At 43.5% G+C, this 21,589-nt stretch overlaps 1 protein-coding gene across 1 annotated transcript in view; it reads left to right on the plus strand.

The window, feature by feature from the left end:
* Positions 1-21,589, plus strand: part of lmcd1 (LIM and cysteine-rich domains 1) — a 79,160-nt gene that overhangs the window by 25,779 nt on the left and 31,792 nt on the right. The window lies entirely within an intron of this gene.

The following is a 21,589-nucleotide window of genomic DNA, read 5'->3' on the forward strand; positions in this document are numbered from 1 at the left end:
AAACGAGTGCACAGATCCATTGAACCAGCTCGTTGAGTATTACTCCAGTTGGCATAAGCTAAAAAAGGCGGCAGCCTGGATTTTGCAGCACTTGAGAAGGACGTTGCGGCACCTGAGCGAGAGGAGAAAAGAGTTTGAGCAGAACATACAGCAGAATGAGAATGATCCAGAGAAATGCAGATCCATAGTTGAACAGCAAATGGTGATATGCAAGAAGAACCTGGAAAAAAGAACACCTACTGTGGAAGATCTATCCAGAGCTGAAATGGAACTGATTAAATACAGTCAGAGACAAGCTTACACAGAGGAGATACAAGCCTTGCAACTGGGAGGCTCCCGTGTGAAAAAGAACAGTTCTATCTTCAAACTGGATACTTGCAAGATGATGTGTTGAGTAGGAGGGCGTCTGAACAGATCGGCGATGCCTGAGGAGGCCAAGCATCCTGGCATTCTGCATAAACAGCACAGAATAGCTTACCTCATTCTCCACCACATCCATCAAGAGTGTGGACATGGAGGTAGGAACCACGTCTTAGCCATATTGCGACAATGTTATTGGATACCAAGAGCCAATGCAGCAGCAAGAAAAGTGATTTCAGAGTGCAACCTTTGCAGAAGACTGTATGCAAAGGCAGGAGAGCAGAAAATGGCGGATCTGCCAGAAGACCGTCTGCTCCCTGACAAACCACCCTTCACCAACACGGGTGTGGATTATTTTGGACCTTTCGAGGTCAGAAGAGGAAGGTCAAAGGTTAAGCGTTATGGAGTGCTCTTCACATGTTTAACTGTCAGGGCAGTGCATATAGAAGTAGCCCATTCTCTTGACACCAATTCCTGTATTAATGCCATACGGCTTTTTCAAGCCAGAAGAGGCCAAGTGTCAATCATTCGTTCCGACAATGGCACAAACTTTGTCGGTGCTGAACGAGAGCTGCGTGAGGCATTGGCAGAGCTGGATCAGTCTCGTATCAATGAAGTCATGTTGAGAAAGGGTGTGCAATGGATTTTTAACCCGCCTGCTGCGTCCCACCACGGCGGTATCTGGAAACGTCAAATCCGCACAGTGAGAAAAGTGCTGAACTTTGTTGTGAAGCAACAGCTCTTAGAAGATGCGGGACTACACACTATCCTATGCGAAGTTGAGAGCATCATCAATGGGAGACCCTTAACCACCGAACACAGATCACCCCAATGACCTCGAGCCGCTGATGCCGAATCATTTGCTCGCATTGAAAACAGCGCCTAGTTTTCCACCTGGTGTGTTCACTCTAAGGATAATGTCTATGTTAAGGCCTAGTCAATTAGGGGCTGGGATATGTTGAAGCCATTTCTATGTAAATAATAATATTTTGAGTTTATTTTGTAAAACCTGAGAAAACCTGTGTTGCACATGGAATGTAGAAATTGGAATGCAAACAGTTTACCAGTGATCTAGTATAATGTAATTTGATTGGCTGTTAGATTTAGTATGAAAGAAATAGAACACTGCGAAACAGCCAGAAGCCACTGGACTTTTGGAGCAATAGTCTTTTGACCTACACAGAACTGCACAGTTAATTTGTAAGAAAAGTAAAGATCCTAAGTTTTTATTTTTTATGTTTTGAAATTCACAATTAAACAGTCAAACGAAGAACTTATTTACTGACGTTTTGTGTTGAGTACAAAAGTACTTTGAAGTCCTAAGCTAGTCAGTCAACTTGCTGCACTCACAACCTTCTTTAGTGTCGACAGGAGGAGGAGGCACGTCATCAGCACCAGAACCTGTGGGAGAGGGAGTGAGCGGATTACTGTATGGTTTGAGCAAGGAGACATGGAAAGATGGTGATATTCGAAAAACACCATCTTTTCTTTTTTTTCAACTCTATTTTAATTTAACTATTTAAAAAAAAAAAAAAACAAGAACAATACAGAACTTTTTCCCACCCCAACATATACAGAAACTTAAAAATATAATTTACAATTAAAAATGAATCAATAATAACAACTAAAGTAAATAAATGAAAATAGATAACATGTTCAATTATTTGTGTACACATACACATACATATAAATATAAATATATACATACCAATACATGTATATACACATACAGCAACCAAACATATAAAATAACAATAATGATAAAAGTAATAATAATAGTAAAAGTTGAAAAAATTATATTACATAAAATTACGGGGAAAAGAATTCATCACATCAGAAATTTACTCAGTTATTATATTTGCCATTACACTTTATCTATTTGTTAACAAATTGTATAAAGGGGATCCATATTTTATTGAATACATGTAACCTGTCTCTATGTTAGTTTTTCCAAAGCAAGGTTGATAGACATCTCTTTGATCCATTGTGAGAAGCAGGATCTTTGAGTACTTTTCCACGCAAAGGCAATGACCTGTTTGACTTGTATTAAACTGAAATCTATAAGCTTACATTGGCTTGCATTTAGAACTGCATTTACAGGGTAGATATGTAACAAACACAATTTAGCTTCCAAGGGAATACTCTCTCCAATTAGTTCACAAATCACATCAAAAACCTCCTTCCAGAACACCTGCAATGCTCTACATTCCCAAACAGTGAAAGAGCATACCTATTTCCTCATTACATTTTGTGCTGGGATATTATGATATGCAATTTAACTGGAGTTATATATGTCCTGAGGAGCCATTTATATTGAAGCAGTCTGCACCTACTATTGATAGATTCAGTTTGAGACAGGATTTCTCCCATTCTTCTATGGAGATTTCCACTTGTAGATCTTTCTTCCATGCTAAAAGATACAACTGAGAATTTTCTTTTGATCCAACCAATAGCGTTTTATAGAATAGGGAAAGAGTTCTCCTTTCATATGCTTTAAAAAGTGGGGGTTCCAAATACGTTCTTATACAAGAATATACATAATTCCTGATTTGCAAATATTTGAAAAAAGTATGTCTGTGACGTAGTGATTCTAGATAGGCCTGTAACCCCAATCACGCTTCACAGAACAATACAAATACCAAAATAAGCTCACTTTTACAATTGAAAACATTCTTTTTTAATTTAACTCAAAATGGGGACTCGTTTGCTTTTTCCTACATCTTGCTTATTCAAAGCATATCAAAGTGCAAAAACAATTACGAGAACAAAAAAAACATTTTATCTTATGACATAATCATCAAATGAACAATCATTAGATCACAATCATCTTTCAGAGCAGATAGAAGAATTTACGAGTCTTCAAAGATAAATGACCTGAACAGATCTAAACAATGTCGATCAATATTCAGACACAATGCTTGTGAAGTTTATCAAGTCATTTTCAGTTCATAAGGGAAGCAAACTAAACAAAATGCATTGGAAAGTTTTGTCCTTAAGCAAAGCGTTCAAGAGAAGGATGTTTGATGTTTGTGGGCTTGTGTAGATGTGTGTGAATGTGCTGTGTAAAGTATGGGATAAAAGTCCGCTAAACCCATCTTTTCCAAGAGTCAGCTGTGATTTAAGGCTCCATTTCGGAGTGAGGATGAACTGTTCAAGGCCTACCTGAAGTCCAACGTGCAAACAGAATATCTGAGGCCTGTCCAAAACTAGATGAAATTCACTCACGGTCACAGCATTCCAACCCCACGCAGTTCAAACACAGCCGATAAACGAATGGCATCGTGAACATCCGAACACTCGTTCACTGTGTAGCTGACGCAAGTCTTGTGACACGAAAACTTTCAGTCTCGTTGGTTCATGATCGGCATCATACTTCACAGTGCTTACTGTCTGTTGATTAAGAAGTGCAGCAACAAAGCTTTTAAAACACAGTAATCTCAAGTCTTGACTAAATTCTGGCACATTTTAGAGGTCTAAAGACTCCAGGCAGTTCAAATTGCTTCAACTTTGGCTCTTGGTGTAGTGGGAAAAAGCCTTCAACCACATGCACACACACCTGCATCTAAATTAACCTGATTCCATTTCCTTCTGGCTACTGACTCCTGACTCCTCCTACTTGTTGCAGTGCATTATGGGTTCTGTAGTTTTTTTTCCGTCACACTCCCCCTCCATTGGACAAAACATCTCATGGTTCCTTATGAGATGTTGAAACATTAAAATCCTAAGAATTCTTCATCCTCATCAGAGGATTCTTGAAAGAGGTCGACAAGCTTTTGTCTGTTTTGTGCTTCTAATTCAGTGGATGTTGGATAACAGGGTTTTAAATTACAAACATGAACAACACGAACATCTTCGCCTGTAGACTCCAGTGCTATTCTGTAATTTACTGGCCCCATTTGTTGGATTACCCTGTAGGGTCCTTTCCATTTTGGTGCAAGTTTGGCTGTGAAATTGTCCTGAAATTGTCCTTTGCACTGGACTGTGGAATGTATTTAATGTATGCAGCCCTTTCAGCATCCAGTTTTTAAACCCCATATCATTCCTTCTTGGTATAAAATCTTTATTCCCCCAAATTGGTTAAAATACTGAAGTTGTTATTGTCTCCTCCAAAAAAGAATGAGCCTCATACCAAACTTGCATGGTGTTTCTAAGAAAGGGGTTAAGAGTTTCTTTAAGTGTTTTGATTTGCACTGAATATACATATATGAGTATAATGAGAGCGGTAATCCTTTTCCAATATCAATCCAGGCTGGATTATTTGTTTTTGAAAAATAAAACATGGATGTTTGCAGCTGTGTTGCCCAGTAATAGAATTTAATATTTGGCAATTGAAGCTCCTGCTCCTATCCTGGCCATAACAGTAATAAACTACTCTTACTATGATTAACTTTACACCCAGAGAACCTACCAAATCTACCCAGAATACTAGTCAATGTGGTGATGGATTTTTTTAGGTTTGTTAGAAATAGAACTAAAGTATGTCATCTGCAAACAATGCCATACGGTGCTCTCTCTCTCCAATTTTTATTACCTCTGATCTTTTTCGACTGATCACAGCTAGGGGTTCAATCGCAAATAAAAACAATGAAGGAGACATTGGGCATCCCTGCCACATACCTCTCCCCAAACTAAATTCGGGATCTTATTATTTGTTAACTTGAGCTGATGGATCACTGTACTGTCATTTCAACCATTTTAAATACCCATCTCCCAATCCAAAGTGTCTCAAACAGGTAGGGCCACTCAATCCTGTCGAAATGCCTTTTTGGCATCCAAGGACAGAATCGCATGGTCTTTTGCATTATGTTTCTTATGTATTACGTTTAATACTCTGGGAGTACTATGAAAGGCTTGCCTTTCCACAACAAATCCATTCTGATCATTCATAATGATTTTTGGAATATAGACTTCAATCCTCCCAGCTAGAGCCTTGCAAAGTATTTTTGTATCACAGGACACCAATGAAATAGGGCGATATGATGCTCTGTCTATAGGAGGTTTACCCGGTTTCAGCACAAGAGTAATTATTGATGGGGGCAGAATCCCAGTTTTATACGATTTCATTAAACATTTCCAAAAGGTGTGGTTGTAGCTTCTTAGAACATTTCTAATAAATTTCTACAGGTATTCCATCTGGGCCTGGAGCCTTTAAATAGGAATTATTGGAAGCTGTACAATGTATGAATATTGGATTCATACTGTCAGGCTCTCTCAGGGTGGATGAAGGAGGAGACGAACTCACAGATAACTTCCAAGGTTTTAATTCACAAACTTCACAAATACAAACAAAAAGGGAGCGTGTGCTCAGAATAAAAGATCCTTGGCAATAGACAACCTAACCATAAACATTAACCGACCAAAGACAAGTGAAGGACAGGAACTTAAATACACAGAAGATTATGAGGGAAGACAGGTGACGGTGATGATGATGATGAGGATGATGAGGACCAGGTGCAGGTGATGACGACTGAGGACTCTGGGAAGTGTAGTGCACACACAGACGAAGACAGAAGAACGTGACCGTGACATTACTCCCCCCTCCCGCAAGGCGCGTCCCGCGCCGAAGAAGGCAGCATACGGGAGGGGGGGTGGGCATCCTGGAGTCCGTGACGGGAAGGTGGACCAGGTTCTGAAGTACGGACTCCAGGATGGTGGCAGGACAGACAGAGGAGGTGATCAAGACGGTGCAGGCTGAACAGGGGACCATGGAGGAACAGGCTGATCAGGTGGCCACGGCGGTGCGGACCCTTCCGGTGGCCACGGCGGTGCGGACCCTTCCGGTGGCCACGGCGGTGCGGACCCTTCCGGAGGCCACGGCGGTGCGGACCCTTCCGGTGGCCACGGCGGAGAAGCCCCCTCGGGTGTCCACGGCGGAGAAGCCCCCTCGGGTGGCCACGGCGGAGAAGCCCCCTCGGGTGGCCACGGCGGAGAAGCCCCCTCGGGTGGCCACGGCGGAGAAGCCCCCTCGGGTGGCCACGGCGGAGAAGCCCCCTCGGGTGGCCACGGCGGAGAAGCCCCCTCGGGTGGCCACGGCGGAGAAGCCCCCTCGGGTGGCCACGGCGGAGAAGCCCCCTCGGGTGGCCACGGCGGAGAAGCCCCCTCGGGTGGCCACGGCGGAGAAGCCCCCTCGGGTGGCCACGGCGGAGAAGCCCCCTCGGGTGGCCACGGCGGAGAAGCCCCCTCGGGTGGCCACGGCGGAGAAGCCCCCTCGGGTGGCCACGGCGGAGAAGCCCCCTCGGGTGGCCACGGCGGAGAAACCCCTTCGGGTGGCCGTGGCCCCTCGAGTGGCCAGGACGGAGCTCTATGGCCCCCCCCCAAAAAATACTTGGGGAAAGTCCCGGGTTTTAGAGAGGGCAGCGATGAGGGCTCGGTGCTGGGCAGATCCAGCGATGAGGGCTCGGTGCTGGGCAGATCCAGCGATGAGGGCTCGGTGCTGGGCAGATCCAGCGATGAGGGCTCGGTGCTGGGCAGATCCAGCGATGAGGGCTCGGTGCTGGGCAGATCCAGCGATGAGGGCTCGGTGCTGGGCAGATCCAGCGATGAGGGCTCGGTGCTGGGCAGATCCAGCGATGAGGGCTCGGTGCTGGGCAGATCCAGCGATGAGGGCTCGGTGCTGGGCAGATCCAGCGATGAGGGCTCGGTGCTGGGCAGATCCAGCGATGAGGGCTCGGTGCTGGGCAGATCCAGCGATGAGGGCTCGGTGCTGGGCAGATCCAGCGATGAGGGCTCGGTGCTGGGCAGATCCAGCGATGAGGGCTCGGTGCTGGGCAGATCCAGCGATGAGGGCTCGGTGCTGGGCAGATCCAGCGATGAGGGCTCGGTGCTGGGCAGATCCAGCGATGAGGGCTCGGTGCTGGGCAGATCCAGCGATGAGGGCTCGGTGCTGGGCAGATCCAGCGATGAGGGCTCGGTGCTGGGCAGATCCAGCGATGAGGGCTCGGTGCTGGGCAGATCCAGCGATGAGGGCTCGGTGCTGGGCAGATCCAGCGATGAGGGCTCGGTGCTGGGCAGATCCAGCGATGAGGGCTCGGTGCTGGGCAGATCCAGCGATGAGGGCTCGGTGCTGGGCAGATCCAGCGATGAGGGCTCGGTGCTGGGCAGATCCAGCGATGAGGGCTCGGTGCTGGGCAGATCCAGCGATGAGGGCTCGGTGCTGGGCAGATCCAGCGATGAGGGCTCGGTGCTGGGCAGATCCAGCGATGAGGGCTCGGTGCTGGGCAGATCCAGCGATGAGGGCTCGGTGCTGGGCAGATCCAGCGATGAGGGCTCGGTGCTGGGCAGATCCAGCGATGAGGGCTCGGTGCTGGGCAGATCCAGCGATGAGGGCTCGGTGCTGGGCAGATCCAGCGATGAGGGCTCGGTGCTGGGCAGATCCAGCGATGAGGGCTCGGTGCTGGGCAGATCCAGCGATGAGGGCTCGGTGCTGGGCAGATCCAGCGATGAGGGCTCGGTGCTGGGCAGATCCAGCGATGAGGGCTCGGTGCTGGGCAGATCCAGCGATGAGGGCTCGGTGCTGGGCAGATCCAGCGATGAGGGCTCGGTGCTGGGCAGATCCAGCGATGAGGGCTCGGTGCTGGGCAGATCCAGCGATGAGGGCTCGGTGCTGGGCAGATCCAGCGATGAGGGCTCGGTGCTGGGCAGATCCAGCGATGAGGGCTCGGTGCTGGGCAGATCCAGCGATGAGGGCTCGGTGCTGGGCAGATCCAGCGATGAGGGCTCGGTGCTGGGCAGATCCAGCGATGAGGGCTCGGTGCTGGGCAGATCCAGCGATGAGGGCTCGGTGCTGGGCAGATCCAGCGATGAGGGCTCGGTGCTGGGCAGATCCAGCGATGAGGGCTCGGTGCTGGGCAGATCCAGCGATGAGGGCTCGGTGCTGGGCAGATCCAGCGATGAGGGCTCGGTGCTGGGCAGATCCAGCGATGAGGGCTCGGTGCTGGGCAGATCCAGCGATGAGGGCTCGGTGCTGGGCAGATCCAGCGATGAGGGCTCGGTGCTGGGCAGATCCAGCGATGAGGGCTCGGTGCTGGGCAGATCCAGCGATGAGGGCTCGGTGCTGGGCAGATCCAGCGATGAGGGCTCGGTGCTGGGCAGATCCAGCGATGAGGGCTCGGTGCTGGGCAGATCCAGCGATGAAGTAGGCTCTGTGCTGGACGGGACCAGCGGTGAAGGCTCGGTGCTGGACGGGACCAGCGGTGAAGGCTCGGTGCTGGACGGGACCAGCGGTGAAGGCTCGGTGCTGGACGGGACCAGCGGTGAAGGCTCGGTGCTGGACGGGACCAGCGGTGAAGGCTCGGTGCTGGACGGGACCAGCGGTGAAGAAGGCTCAGTGCTGGACGGGACCAGCGGTGAAGAGGGCTTTGCAAACTCTGGCACTGACTCAGGCTTTGGCGGGCAGGCGACAGGCTCTGGCGGGCAGGCGACTGGCTCTGGCGGGCAGGCGACTGGCTCTGGCGGGCAGGCGACTGGCTCTGGCGGGCAGGCGACTGGCTCTGGCGGGCAGGCGACGGCTGGACGAAACTCTGGAGGAGCTGCCATCTTGGCAGATCGCACTGACATCAGCGGAGGATCTGCCAGGCTCGATAGCAGTTTGTGAAAAACCGATCTAGTGTCAGGCCTGATGTGAAGAGACCCAGACCTGGCAGACATGACACTTGCTGTCCCAGACACGGCAGGCATGACACTCACAGTCTCAGGGGCGGCGGGCATGACGCATACTACTTTGGTCTCAGCAGATTTGGCGTGAAGTGCGGGCTCGGCTGGACTGGCGTGAAGTGCAGGCTCGATTGGACTGGCGTGATGTGCAGGCTCGGCTGGATCGGGATCGGCTGGTGTTAGGGTGAGAGAGGACCCACAAACCCAAAGAGCTTTGTCCATAAATTTAATAAAGGGTAGGTGCAGGTACTCATTCAGCAGAATCTGGGCGAGTGGATCTTCTAACCCGCACCAGAAACGCTGCTTTAAAAATTCCTCCTCCCAGTAAACATCCTGATGCAGATGCAGGTACACTTCAACAAACTCCTCCAATGTACTCCCATTCTGATTAAATAAAAAAGCCTCAAATTCGTCTTCCTCCATATTCCTTCTTAGGTCGGTTAATCTGTCAGGCTCTCTCAGGGTGGATGAAGGAGGAGACGAACTCACAGATAACTTCCAAGGTTTTAATTCACAAACTTCACAAATACAAACAAAAAGGGAGCGTGTGCTCAGAATAAAAGATCCTTGGCAACAGACAACCTAACCATAAACATTAACCGACCAAAGACAAGTGAAGGACAGGAACTTAAATACACAGAAGATTATGAGGGAAGACAGGTGACGGTGATGATGATGATGAGGATGATGAGGACCAGGTGCAGGTGATGACGACTGAGGACTCTGGGAAGTGTAGTGCACACACAGACGAAGACAGAAGAACGTGACCGTGACACATACATTGTACAGCTTCCAATAATTCATTTATATGTGTATATTTATATTTATAATTCATAATTTATTTTTGCATCATCAGTCAATTGGGGGAATTCAAGTTCATCTAGAAGTATCCAAGCATTCAGAACTATTTCATTTTTCATATGTATAATTTAAAAGCATTATTAGGATCAGTCAAAGTTTGTCCATTATCATACGTTATAGAGTGTATAGTTCTGTTCATTGTTATATTTTTTTTATTCTCCATGCCAATCATTTCCCAGGTTTTTCACCTTGATCATAGTATGACTGTTTTAACCACATAATTTTTTTGGCTATTTTATTACTAGTGTCTGTTTGTTATATTGAGCTTTTAATTAAACAAGTTCTCTTTGTTTCCCGGGTTTGTCTCTGGTAAAGAGTAGTTGTCAAGTTTTCCCAACTGTTTATAGTATTCTTTGGATTTAAATCTTGCGTAGCTCATTATTTCACCTCTTATATAGGCCTTAAGGGCTTCCCACCTAACTGAAGCACTTTTCTGGTCTGTATTAAACTGAAAATACTCGTACATTTTCTTATCTAAAAATTCTACAAAATCTGAATTTTGAAGCCAACTTGCTTGAAATCTAAATCTAAATGGAGCGGGGTTTAAACTACTTATTTGTAATATAAGCATTATTGGAGCATGATCAGACAGCAAAATGCTATCATATACCAACATCTTCCAATTTTGGATATCAAGCTACTAGAGATTAGGAAGTAGTCAATCCTTGAATACGTTTTATGGGTATTCGAAATCTCCAAATCTCAGTTAAATTTAGCTCATTATACCTTTTATAATTATTTTCCTTGACTGGTGGTGAGTATTATCTATACCTGTGGAGCGATCAAGCTGAATGTCCAATACAAAGTTAAAGTCACCTCCAATTGTATACTGTCCAGGATATGATGAAAATGTATAAAATTCATATTGATAGAAAGAGTGATCATCTTCATTGGGAGAATATAAACTTGTTAAATTAATTTAATTCACAATCAAACCATTAAGGATTATAAATCTACCCCGTGGATCTATGCATCTGAAATGGGGCTGAATTGTGAATGAATATCATAACACCCCTAGCATATGAGGTGTAGGGGGAGGGAAAAACCTGCCCCGGCCACCTCTTTGAAACTCGGTTAGTGTCATCTTTTAGCAGATGAGTCTCCTGTAGAAATATTATGTTAGCTTTCATTTGTTCAAGCCTACCATTACCTGTTTGAGTTTAACAAGTTTATTCAATCCCCTTACATTCCAACTACAAATCTTCAACTCTAACATATTAGTTTACATCTAATGGTTGATGTGGATTGAGGAGTTCCTTGATGTGTGAACAGATGATGTGACAGTTCTTTTGAGCTGAAGGAAAAAACAAACTAACAAAAAAACACCAACCCCATTAATATACACAACAATGCATTTCCCCAAACGAAATGCATGAGAGTAACCCAAATTACAAACTTCGGTTATGAAAAAAAACGTTGATCCACATTATATGGAGCAACATGTTAACATTAATCCATTTCAAACGCGCTACAAATTGTACAAATAAACCATAATTCTACCCAAATATGAGAAGGAAGAGAATTTATTTATTTGAGCATCTGAATTTCACTTAAATACCATATATAGGTATTTACATTAACTGTAGAATGTCATATTCATAGATCATCCTAGTTCAGGTTTCTATGCACTGGCAAAAGGACGAGATAGTATATCATATAAGAGATTTACCTTCTTTTAAGTGTGAAAAAAAACCCCAGCCCATTAGAACAAGCTTATAGTTCAGAAACTTCATGACAATTGTTCTGGGAGCAGAAGGACGGTTCGGATTGATCTGGCCCACCTGATGGGCACATTCAATGATAGGAGCGACAGAAAAGGTGTCAGCCAAAACTTTGGGAAGCCAGTCCTCCAGAAAATCATATCAGTGGATTTAGCCAAATCACCCTTTAGCGATTGAATGGGCGAAAGAATAGCATCTGTAGCCACATTCCCAAACTCTGCTCTCTAGCCGCTTGTTTGCTAGCTTGATCCGTGGGTTGAGTCATTTTGAGATTGTGATTTCAATTGTTGCCCTGATTTTATATTCTTTGGTGGCATAATCTCTCGTAGATCACATTCCTTAACTTTAAACACCAATGGGTAGGCCTTCTTTTATTTCAGGGTTCTTTTTGAGAGAAAATTAGCGAAAGCAGTGCGGCTTATCGTCTACACGTCATAACCACTTGCAAAATCACCATCTTTCCATGTCTCCTTGCTAGTGTTGTGGAAGATAGTGAATCAAGAGATGTAGCAGGGACTCAGCTTTTTACAGGGCAGTCGAAGACGGATGTCCCTGGTGGAGAGCCAGACCTTTTGTACCACATGGTACTGGGGTGTAGCAGTTCTTCTTGCAATCGGCCTGGCTCTCATGTCTCCGAACTGCCCACTAAAGATAAACATGAGCTGAGTCCCAGACCCTCTCACTTTCTTCAAACCAATGGTTTACAGCTGGAACTTCATAAGGCTCACCTGACCAGGGAAACAGGGGGCAGTTGATAACCGAGTATGCATTGAAATGGTGTTAATCCAGTTGTAGCTTGTCTCAGAGAGTTCTGAGCATACTCGGTACAAGGAAGGAATTTGCTCCAGCCGTGTTGGTGTTGGTGGCAATATGACCGCAGATATTTCCCAATCTCCTGAATCTTCCGCTCAGTCTGGCCGTTGGACAGAGTTGTACCCAGATGTCAGACTCACTGAGACTCCCAAGTGCTGAAAGGCGGCACGCCATACCCATGAGAATGAATCAAACCGACACGATATCCTCAGGAATTCCGAAGTGACGGAAAATGTGTTGGAACAGCGCCTCAGGCTGTTAGTAGACTCCTTAGTGGGGTCAGTTTACAAGCTTTCGAGAAGCGATCAACCGACTACCAGGATGCAGGTGTAGGTGTCCAGATTGAGGGAGATCTGAAAAAAAGTCCACTCCCAAATGTGACCAGCGCCTCCGTGGTATGGGTACCAGTTTCCCTTCAGGCAGGTGGTGCGGAACCTTTGACATGGCACAGACTGAGCATCCTCTGGCGTATTGGGAGACATCCTTGGTCATACTAGGCCACCAGTAACGATTACTGAGGAGCGAGAGGGTCTGTTGGCTGCCTGGGTGTCCAGAGCCCGGAGAGGTATAGATTGAGTCCATGAGGGGCAGATGAATGGCACGTAGATCCACTGCTCGGACTTCCAGGGCAGAGCTGGTTTGTTGCAAGTAGTTTCTGCAATATCAATTTCTTTGAAAAAAGGCACATTGACGGAGTCTCGGAGGTTCCCCCTGCCGCTGAGATAGTACAGCTCCTACCTGTGCACCTGTGAGTGGATAAATCCTTCCTTTAGTTGGAGTAGAACCAGGCAGCAGATCGATGGCACAGTCCCATGGCCAATGAGACGGTAATTTGGTTGCCAACTGAAGACATCCTGGAACTCAGGACGTATTTCTTGCTGTGTTACCTCTGAACTCTCAACAGTTGTGGAATTAAGACAGGTTCTGAAGATGTGGTGCCTTTCTTGATGACTGGTTTCTTGACAGGTTTAATACAGTTCTTTAAACAGCTATCTCCCCATTTCAGGATTTCTCCCCTGGTCCAGAATACCGTAGGTGAGTGTTGAAGCATCCAAGGGCGTCCCAGGATGACGTCAGCAGTGGATCCTTCCAGCACCAGAAAGAGATCTTTTCTTCATGAAGATTTTCTATGCGGAGCGTTACTCCGCATTGGACAGATGGACAGTGTCGACTTGCATGGGTTCTGGTGCTGGAGTTGCGACAGGTGGTGAAGCGGACGAATGTGAGTGAGCGGGTTGATCCAGCAAACAGGTATACAGGTGAAATGTGGATTGAGCATTGAATAAAGCTTTCCAGACCAATGATGTCATCATAAATGGCCATTTGTTGACAAATGGTGGAATTAAGTCCTTTACATTAAGCTGTTATTTACCATCTGGGGTCTGAGCTGTTTTCTGGGCCCTGGAGGTGTTCTGACATACTCTGACATTTGTGCTTATTTCTGTTACTTGTGACATTTTCAAGTCTAATTACACTGTATTCAGCACAAACTCTGCTACAATAATATATCAGCAGCATGTGTGTAAAAGTTTGATGTTTTGAGATAATGACATTTTTGCGTGGTTTGTGAAAATACACAAAAAAAATTCTCACTGAAATAAGGTCATGAAACCCATACTGATTATTTCTTCACAAGACTTTTAAAAATTGTATGACGTAGCCTAGAATATATGTAAAACTAAAACTATGTGAAAATCACCCTGACTGCTCATTCAGATAAGACAATATATTGATTTAAAAATTTTACGACGTGTTTTGTGTGAAAAAGCTTTATGCGGGAGCTCATTAATATGTAAGCTTTCACACCTGAGAAAGACAAAGACCCTCCCCTAACGGCCCTATTAGGAGCTATCAGGCCCTATCATTCTAAGCAACCTTGCAGACCTTTGTGCCATTCCTAAAAACATTGTACATACCTTTAATTTCCAAGGTGTTTGATTTTCACTTTACCATGTTCATGTACAGAGACTCATGTGAATGCTGAAGTCAGCAGGACTCAGTGGCATCTGGGCCCTGAAAGAAAAAAAAGTGAACATACTGATATCAAGAGAAAGGCCTGCACGATTTTGGGAATAAATTTTAGATTTTTCTGGTTAAAATTGCTTTTTAAAATTCACAAAATACACACACACACACACACACACACACACACACACACACATAAATGTTTCCAACAATATATAATATAATGAACACCAGGTTTGTTGTGCCTTGTAGGAATAGGCTATGCGCAGTGCTGCATAAAATAATAATAACAATAACCTATAGCAGCCTATAAATCTTCCACTGTTTTAGTAACAACTAAGCTAGAGAAAAATATATTGATTATCATGTTACTTCAAATGTTTCCATTCGTTATGATGATATGAAATGAGATAATAGTAAACACATGAAGCCGTTTGGTGCTTTTCAAACGTGATCGCGATCCAAAATATGATACATTCAAACGCGATCGCGCTCAAATATAAAACATTATGGTTACCATATACATTTCTACATTTAAGCAGATATCCACAAACACAGTAACAGTAAACACTGGTCTAAATATTATAATATTCACCATATATCTAGCAACAGTTCAACTGCAATGTGAAATTTATGCAACAATAACAAACTAATATGTAAGAATTTCTTACCTTACATCTTTCTTGTCTTCAAATCGCGTTCTTCTTCTGAGGTAGCCTAAATCCAATGTAAGCTCACGTCGCGTCTTTCAAACTCGACGAAAAGCAGAGACTTGTGAAGTGTTTTGGTGTTTTGTTTTTGAGGAAATGAGCGCGTTCGCGTTCCATGTGGAGATTTGCATGTCAATCTCTTTTGCGCGAGTGGGCGTGGTCGAATTAAAAATAATTAGGAAGCGTTTGAGAAGCTGGATATCTTGTTGGTTTTATACAAATTACTTAAACAGAGAATATTTGTTTTCAGTTTGAATCCGATCATTTAAAAGTACACACTTAAATGTTTATAAAGGTATATGGCTCATAAATGTGTGACAAGTAGTCGCTGAGTTTTGTTTCAGTTTATAGACGTGCTCAAGAAAAAAAAGTTCACAGCGACGGAGAGGCAGAACACACACCCTGTTTATTTTCTTTATTTTACAAAAGCACAATGTTTCGATTTGATTGTAAGTGGACACATACAAAAGTAAAGATATCACAGATTCTTTTTTTTATATTTCTTTTTTCTGTATGACCATAAATGACGGAGTAATTTAAGTTTATAGTGCTGCAATGTGAAGAAAATCCAGCAAAACGCGCCGGCGCGTTTGCCGACCTCAGAGGGTTAATGCAGCTTCATTCCAACCACCTGTCGCTGCTAATGTGCGGAATTTCAAAGCATAATCTGCAACAGGAAGTTTACCTTGATGTAAACTGAAAAGTTGATCATGCACTGACAATGGGCTCACCGTTTGGCCAAACACCTCCTTGAACTGGTTGGTAAATGCTGTCAAGGAATTCATCATGGGTCCACTTGCTTCCCAGATGGAATTAGCCCATTGCAACGCTCTGCCGGACAGACATGAGATGATGTATGCTATCTTTACTTGATCCTTTGGATATAACTGTGGTTGCATCTCAAAGAAGAGTGAGCAATGGAGTAGACACCCACTGCACTCATCCACCTTGCAGAGGCAGACAATGAAGGTGATGTGACTAATGGTAGAAGTGTTTGTCTGACCACTTTGTACCAAATCAGAGAATAGGTCAGGAGATGGATTCTGGACATCACTAGCTTCTGCTACTTGTTGCATTGTTATGTCAAGTCTTCTGTCCCAATAACAGATACTCCCTTTTTGTTTTTTTGTCTGGTGTCATCTATGTATAGTGGTTGTTTTCCTGTTCTCCTGTTCCTGTTCTTGAGTTTCTATGCCCTGTGATCGTTTTCATTGTTGGATTTATATTATCCTGCTTTGTGTGATTTGTGCATATTGTGACATAACTATATTGCCACTGTTTTTTATCAGTGTTCCAATATTACCATCTTAAAGAGAAAAGTCTTCATGCTGTTGTAAAGTTTTTCTTTCTTCAAAGCAGAGACCAGTGAGACAGTCGGGATCGCGTTCAACTGAAGTTATTCTTTATTGAGAACTCCTCTGTACGCAGCTGTAGAAACTTCCAACATGATCTGATCTAACATAACTTTACATGTTATCTTATAGGCATTTTAGGAGGAGGGACTTTTGGGGGTGGAGACAAATTCAAACAAAGCATGTAAATGAGTATACAGGTTAAGGTAACAAAAGGTGGGATTCTCAGTGAATCATTCGTGTGCTAATCCCATCAGTCTGAGTGAAACTGGGGCTCGAAGAGCCATTAAAGAAAACAGGAATTACAACTTTGCTGAGATCTTAACCTTAAAAGCTAAAATCAGTATTCTTCACTGTGATGTTATGTAAGGAAGCATATCTGAAATAGATTCTTAAATTTTAACCCTTCAGTCCCCTCTTTGAGAGTTCTTAAAAAACTCTCACAAAAATACAAATTTAGACACATAAGGTTAATTCTTGTAACTGGTGTAAGTTACAGGCATATCGCATATGTTCATTCTTGTAACTTGTGTAAGTTACAGGCACATATAACTTGCTCTGTGTTGTTCATCTGTAATTGCATGTTGACACAGAAACAAACATGCACTTAGGGTCCGTGAAATCTTACGGTGTGCTGGACGTGAGTCATTTGTTGGTTGACACACTTGATACTAACAGGTTTCCGAACCATGAAAAGTTATCTTCAGTCATATTAACCAGGTGCAGCACTCAGATAATGGTGCAGGCTTGTAGTCTTGATCATATCGATGGATGACTGAAGGTTCTTTATCTCTGCGTTGTGTATTTTTTTCTTTTTCTTTTGTGATTGGCTCGTTCAGCAGTGGGTGTAGTTGTCTTCTTGAGGTTGTGGCTTCATATGCAGGTGAGACGTCGTTGCATATGGATTTTTTTGGAACAGCCATCAAGTGTTTATCTGCACAGAGGACGAAAGAAAACAAAAGACGACAGAGCAGTATTTGTCCAAACACTAGGGTTGTAGCAGTATTTGTTTAAACACTAGGGTTGTAGCGTCTGCTGCGGTTGTTTCATTCTTTCCCTATTTCTTAATTGATTTGACACCTATGGACCAGTGAGGTGGGGATAAGAGGGGGGATGAGGAAATCTTCACCACATGGCTGACCCCCGAGGCCTGTTGCACATCGGTTCTTCCATTGGCTCCGCCCTGGTCTGTGTGTCCTATTCTGTCCCTGTTGTGTGCACACTGTACAGTGTGTGAGAAAAATTGGCACATTTCCATTCTCCAGTGAAACATCAGTCCTAATAAACATCATTAACAGAGGATGGTTGTCTAACTGCAATATTCTGTGGTATAACATTTTAAGGCTGTGAGTTTTCTGAATGTCCCCCAAACAAAAGACTGTGACAGTCACTTTCCTTTTGTTCTATTAAACAAAAATAAGTCTTTCATCTTTGTTGTAAGTTACTGGGGAGATTAAGCAATCACAGCCTAAATGGTTAACACCGTATCAAGTTGCCCCACAAGTTTAACGAGGAGGGGAGGGGCTGCTTCAGAATATCAAGCAGGCTAAGCAGAAGCTGGTTAACCTTGTTAACTTGTCTTAAGTTATTTTTGTTTTTTTCTACATTCTTTTCCAAAATGTCTGTGCTTGCCACAGTAAGAACAACTGGCTTCTCTAGGACTTTTGCGTTTCTTTGGCTTCTCTGAGTTGACCTTAACAGAAACTGCTGCAATTCTTAATCTCTTTGACATTAGAATCTCTTTCCCAAATCGCTAAACTTTCTAGGTTACTTCTGAGAGTTCTTTTAGCCCACGTAATATCTAGGAATGGCAAGGCTGTTCTGTACTCAGCTACAAGACCATCTGCCCAAATTCGGATTAGAGCTCCTTTGTCAGCTAACACACTTTCGGAATCATCCACTATTCCACTGTACGTTACCGCTACCTGACAGAACCTCTCAGTATATTCACTCACAGTTTCTTCTTTCTCTTGTACACAGGTAGTAACTCTCGACCAATCGATTTTGGGTCCTAAGATATTCTTTAGGATTTTCAAAACACCTTCTCTCAAATCGCCTTTACTGACATGTTGCAGTTTGGAAGTAACAGCAGACTCAAAATTGTTGAATTCAGATTCAGTTAGAATTTGTGACATCAGCTGTGTGACTTCCGGCAACGACATGTCGTAAAGATGCATTTTACTGAACAATGCTCTCCTAAACTCAGAAAAATTTGTGTGTGCTGAGGGTAAACTCTGGGAGAGTCTATCTATATCCTTAGGACCTAAAGATGTTTTGGCAACCGTTTGTATTTGGACAACAGAAGAGTTCGTAGTAACACTTTTAGTTCCCTGAGATCTTCTCCTAGCCCCACAAACCTGCACTGAATCTACAGGCTGATCAGTTACTGATTGGATGGCTACATTTGTTTCAAAGAAAGCTTTTAAGTCAGGATAATTGTTATCAGGCTGACTAACTTCTTCCACATCAGTTTTTTCTGCATCTTTGTTGCGGTTTACTTTCTTAGTCAACGAAGATATTCTAGCACGGAGCTCTTTGATCTGTTTCTCTAGCTCGAAGTTGCGCTTAGACTGTTCTGTAGCTAGGGTCAAACCGAATTCTCTGTGACAACAGATAAAACTTTTCACACTGTTCTTGCGAATACTTTCTCCTAGTACCTTCTTACAATCTTCGATTGACCAAACTTTGCCTGGATCAATGCCAAATTTCTTTGTTAAATTCAATCTGACTTCCTCAGTCACGATTGAGTCCATGTGCTCTGATAACAAAGACTTGAATTCACTATCTGTCCAAAAAGGTGTAATCTGTCTAGTACTTTTCCTAAACATTTTGTGAATTTTTGTTACCACAAACAAACACTAAAAAAACTTCTCTCTACTGTCTTGCAAACAGAGGGTACAATCTTATTAGCACATGAGGCTAAATCTAATTCTAAAGCTAATTCTCTAGCTTACAGATAGGTCTTCTCTAGCAAGAGCATACACACAATATTAACTGTTAATCTTCCCTGCCAACAACAGAGGGTAAATTTCATCTCTAAAAGAAAAACTTTTTAGAGGCTTATCTTTAGTTAACCAAACTCTACAGCTGTTTGTTAACTACTTCTCTGAATGGCGCAGAGGAAAACATTTGTACTGGTCTGCATTGGTTCTTTTAATGGAGTGAAACTCACAGAGTCTTTCATTTGTAGAGAAAGATTCCGTCTGGAAAAATTCAGTCTTTGAGATCTTTTTGGAGCTTGAAGTTTTCAATCTGGATTCAGAAGATTCAGTCTGGAACTCAGTCAGCTTTGTTGAGATCTTTGAGCTTGAAGTTTCAAGATGCAGTTCTTTGAGCTTAAAATTCTTTGAGTTTCCTTCTTCTCCATCCGGGTCACGGCACCATCTGTTGTAAAGTTTTTCTTTCTTCAAAGCAGAGACCAGTGAGACAGTCGGGATCGCGTTCAACTGAAGTTATTCTTTATTGAGAACTCCTCTGTACGCGGCTGTAGAAACTTCCAACATGATCTGATCTAACATAACTTTACATGTTATCTTATAGGCATTTTAGGAGGAGGGACTTTTGGGGGTGGAGACAAATTCAAACAAAGCATGTAAATGAGTATTCAGGTTAAGGTAACAAAAGGTGGGATTCTCAGTGAATCATTCGTGTGCTAATCCCATCAGTCTGAGTGAAACTGGGGCTCGAAGAGCCATTAAAGGGGTCATATAATGGTACATGCACTTTTACAAGTTGATTGCACTGAAATGTCTGTTGGCAGTGCCTGTACACAACCATCCTATCATGATAAAAATCCATCCAGTGGTTTTGTTTTAATCTCCTTATATGTTTGACCCTCTCTGAAATCAAGCCGTTCGATATTGTGACGTCATAAGATCGTACGCCCCACCCGCTATTGTGATTGATAGCCGTGTTTCAACACAAGACCCGCCCTGAGCGAGCTGTGTCAGCTGTCGTCATAGTAGTCCGCCATTGTTGTTATGCTGGAGCAGAATGGCGTCTAAGCGATAGTGGTGTTCAGTTCTTAGATGTAATAAGGAACACAGCAGTCATTTGGATGTTCCTAAATCCGAGCCGTTGACGATGCAGTGGCTGAGTTTTGTTTTTGAAGCGATATGCCCAAAGGATTGACGCGGGGATTCCCTCACGGGGATTCCCCACGATCGTCCATGCTTTCATGTTTGCGCGAATCATTTCAGACCAGACAGCTTTACAAACGAGAAAAAACGGATCGGTACCAACGTGTTCCTGCTGAACCTCCAGAAGATGTGAGTGTAATGTTTTATTAACCTTTATATTAGTATTTATATTAATCTTTGCGAAATTTGCAAACCTTGCTGCAGGCTTCACGATGAATGCTAAGGTTTACACTCAGGGTACATTACGGCATGTTTTCTATGTACGACGTTCTCAATATAATTCATAATCCCACGTTTATAATGAACAACGCGTGGTTATTGTGTTAGAAACGGTGTACGCACAGAACAGAGGGGCGGGGTCAGCAAAGCTCATTATCATTTAAAGACGCATGCACTGAAACGGCGTGCTGAAAACAGAGCTGTTTTTGACCAGGTAAAATGAGTGTTTTCTTACAATACTAATGAGAATTTTTAATTAAAGTATATTACAAACTTTTAATTTAGACCCTAAAGAATCATATTAGCTTGTACAAAAATGGCATTATATGACCCCTTTAAAGAAAACAGGAATTACATTGCTGAGATCTTAACCTTAAAAGCTAAAATCAGTATTCTTCACTGTGATGTTATGTAAGGAAGCATATCTGAAATAGATTCTTAAATTTTAACCCTTCAATGCATTTAACTATTTTAACTATTACATGTCTCATATCAAACCCTCAGACACACCGCCTGCACACAGAAGGTAGGAAGATAAGTTGGGCACTCAATTATTTGAAAATGTAGGGTTTTACACCATTCCTTGCATTGTTTTTCGTTTATTTGATTTAGAAACACTATACCCTAGTAAAATAAGATTATATGGACCTAATTGTTAATTTGAAATAATTAAATAATTAGACAGTATTTACATTTTTTACTTTTTCACTGTTCTCTGTGAACAACTTTTCACCAAACATTTAGGAACTAGTTTATTAGGAATGAAAAAAATTATTGTTCAACCATTACTGAATATT

The sequence above is a fragment of the Scardinius erythrophthalmus genome (genome assembly GCF_964197995.2).
Source record: "Scardinius erythrophthalmus genome assembly, chromosome: 14".
NCBI classification, from domain to species: Eukaryota; Metazoa; Chordata; class Actinopteri; order Cypriniformes; family Leuciscidae; genus Scardinius; species Scardinius erythrophthalmus.